Below are 3,409 nucleotides of genomic sequence, written 5' to 3'. Positions count from 1 at the left end.
CCGACGCAGGTGCAGCAGCTGCGCTGGATCTTCCTCTGGGGTGTCTACCCCGGAACCCCAGAGACGCCGCACTCTGCCCCAGCCGTGGGCCTTTTCCGAACCTGGGAGACGAGGGAGCCCTGGAGTGGAGAATGGGAACAGAATAACTCCTAGGCCTGGGCACGCTGCCTTCCTTTTACCCTCTGGCATCCTCCTATATGGTGTCTTCAGGACTTTCATTTGCCTGCTGTTTGAGGTTAACCGCCTTCCTTAATGAGGCTGGGGATGAAGCAGGCAGAGGGGACGAGAAACCCCTGAAGGGCAAGGGGTGCGATGGCTTCTCTTGGAGGCCCCTGGGTGGGTATGTGGGTGGGGAAGGAGATGATGGTGACTGCCAGCACACCATCTTGTCCCCCCAGGTAGGACCTGTGAGAGAACATCTTGATTCTCATGGGGTGGGGTAGGGGAGAAGACCTCCTACCCTCCACCTCCTGGAAGCTCTGTTCAGCCAAGTTTTCAGGATAGCAAACTAGAATTGCAGCAGGAAGGTTCAAGGGCAGACCCCAGGTAAGACTTTCCACCAGACCCAGGGTGGTGGAGGGGCTGATGGAGGATTCTGAGGGTGTGGGAATAGACCTGGGTGGGAATCTGCAGTGAGTCCACAGATTCTGCCGTGGGTTCAGGCACAGATTGCGGAGTCTGAGGGGGGACAGCTGGGCTGCCTTCTCAACCTGCAGCCAGCCCACGTACACAGCCCAGGTGTGCAGGAGAGCCAGCTTTCTCATTCAAGTCTGCACGTCCCGGGGTGTGTGTGCGCGTGTCTGAGAGAGGAGGGAGCAGCCTCTTCCATCAGGCTTGGGGCTCCCATGGCAGGGCTGTGTCTCCTGCATAGGGTGGTGGTGGTGGGGCGGGGGGAGGGGGGGGGGACGACGACTCACTGAGGGCCTCAGTGCTCTGTTCCTGCCTACAGAGGGCGCTCACTCCGCTCACAGCAGGGCCCCAGGTCCCAGCCCCCACCCATCCCACCCATCCCACCCCCTTGGCCCTCTCCGTTCTCTGTCTGCCCACTCCCCCTCCCTCCCTCTTTCCTGCACACGCACCACCAGGAGACTCCCTTTGAAGTCTTGCTGAGTCGTGTTGTTCTTATGACAGAGTCAACAGGTACAGCAGAGGCAGGGGCTGGGGCTCTGGTAATGAGTCTCTTCCGGGTGAGGGGGCCTGAGTGGGGCTCCCATCAGATAAGGCAGCCCTTTGCTGCCTCCCCATTTGCTATTTTAATGAGAGACGCAGCTGAGAGACAGGTGGATCCAGGCCAGACAGCACCGGGTGGGGACCTGCCTTCCCATCCTGGCTGAGATGGGTCGGGTGGCCAGACGACCTCCAGGGTCCCACCAAATCCTGTGTTCAAGGTCTTTAGACCATTTCTCCCACCTCCAAGGCGGGGACCACGGCTGCATCTCTCACCCCACGGAGAGCCTCTTTTGCTGTGAGGGGAATGATTCAGGTCAGACGCCAGGAGGAGCTTCCCAGGTCATGGGGTAATGACATTAACCTGATCGCGCCCGGAGTGGGGGCAGTTAGGGAGTGACTCCCCTGCTCCAGGCTTTGGCACTGGGCAGTGTGGGGGTGGATGGGCAGAGGGCAGAAGAAGGAAGAAGGAGGCTCCAGAGGTAGCACTGAAGAAGATCCGAGGTTCATACATACACGGGAAAAGGGCCAGTGCTGGTCCTCTTTGGGTTCCTTTTCCCCTTCCAGCCACAGTTGGCAGGTCACATGAAAATGCTGGGGAGAGAAAGGACCACAGCGTTCAGCTCAGGCCCATGTCTGTCAGGAATGACTGGGAGAGGGGCACAGTCCAGCTACTGGTGTGCGTTGTACCAACAACCTTAATGGAAACTGAAGGTCACCACTGGGCCCTTCAGGAGGGCTCCCAGACGTGCTCCTGACTCCAAACCGATGGCTCCCTGGTCTCACCAGGAGACTGACTCTGGAGTCACATTCCCAGGGCTCGAATCCTAGCATCTCCACTTGCTCATTGTTTGGTCTTGCACAAATGGCTGCCTCAGTTTCCCCCTCTATAAAATGAGGATAATCATGCTCATATCTCTCACTAGGAAAGGGGATGTGATAATTCCCGTAAAGCTCTTCCCATGGGGTCTGGCACTCATCGGACTCTGGTGATTTCTCCAAAGGCCCTTTTCAAATTCGTATTTCACAGCTCTCCTCCTGGAAGTTCTTTCTGCTGTCTGCCCTCCATCCTACCTCTGATTGTGACAGTGTCACCTTTCTAGCCTACGTGGGGAAGTGAGAAAGGTAGGTGTGTTGGTCTTTTCTGGCCTCAGTTTCTCCTTTCTTAAATGCTACCTCCTTACTTTCCCCCTCCCTACCCACCATGGTGAGATAATGTCTAAGAGATACTTGGAGTTACTTGGAGGAAGAGGCCAGACAGTGAGTGACCAGAGGTGATTATCTGGAGTGACTAAAGCAGTGGTTTCCCTGCCCCCAGCCCAGGCAGAAGGGAGGGGGACATCTGAGGTCACGTTCCAGAAGAAACTTCCCAAGAAGGGCTGGACCCGGGGAAGCCTGGCTTAGGGTGGGGGGAAGGGAAGAAGCCAGAACTCTGTTTCAGGTGTATTTCCGCAGAAAAGAATAGCCACCACCACCAGTCACTCATCCTTTTTGGAGGGGCTTAGAATTCAGGGAACTGGCCCAAATGGCCTCCCCAGCCCCTTGGCTCTGTTCTCCCCTTGAACAGCTGGGCCGTCTCCAGCTCTCAGCCGGCCCCCTCTGTGGACACGCCTGTCTACACTTGCCCTCGGCCTTCTTCCCCACCCCCACCTCTCCGCCTGGACCTAGCTCTCTCCTAGCACCTCCTCCCTATCCCACTCCCTTCCCTAGGGTAGCCACTATGGCAGCCCAGGTCCAGATGACCCTAGAGAGGGGGTCCCTGCAGGTGGAAGGCCCAGCCTCTGCCTCTCTCTGGATCTCATCTGTGTGACCTGCCCTCGGAGTCCTGCAGGGCACCCGAGAGCTACCCAACGTGGGTGGGGCAGGGGCTATCTCTCCCCTGGCTCCCCCAGCCTCTTCTCCCCAGCAGTGAGCCAGCCTGGGGCTGGCATGCAGTTCCCACACAGACCTCTGGGTGCTGCCCGATAGCTGTGGTTGGTCCCTCCCCTGAAGGGCCCTCCCACCCGACAGGTACTGGACTTCACTCTAACCCTCCTCCTGCCCCCCAAAAGGGGCCACCTTCATTTACAGAAGAGAAGCTGCCACTAATACTGAATGGTGTCACGAACATCATCTCACTTGGTCCAGTATTGCTGACTCCCATTTTACACCTGGGAAACCAAGGCACAGAGAGGCCAAGTGGCATGCCACAGGTTGCACAGCGGGGGGGATTCCTGACAAAGCCTTGGGAAGACAAGAATGA

This window comes from Molossus molossus, unplaced genomic scaffold (assembly GCF_014108415.1).
Source record: "Molossus molossus isolate mMolMol1 unplaced genomic scaffold, mMolMol1.p scaffold_m16_p_19, whole genome shotgun sequence".
In the NCBI taxonomy this organism is placed as follows: Eukaryota; Metazoa; Chordata; class Mammalia; order Chiroptera; family Molossidae; genus Molossus; species Molossus molossus.
The sequence above is the reverse complement of the archived record's forward strand: the minus strand, read 5'-3'. Positions refer to the sequence as shown.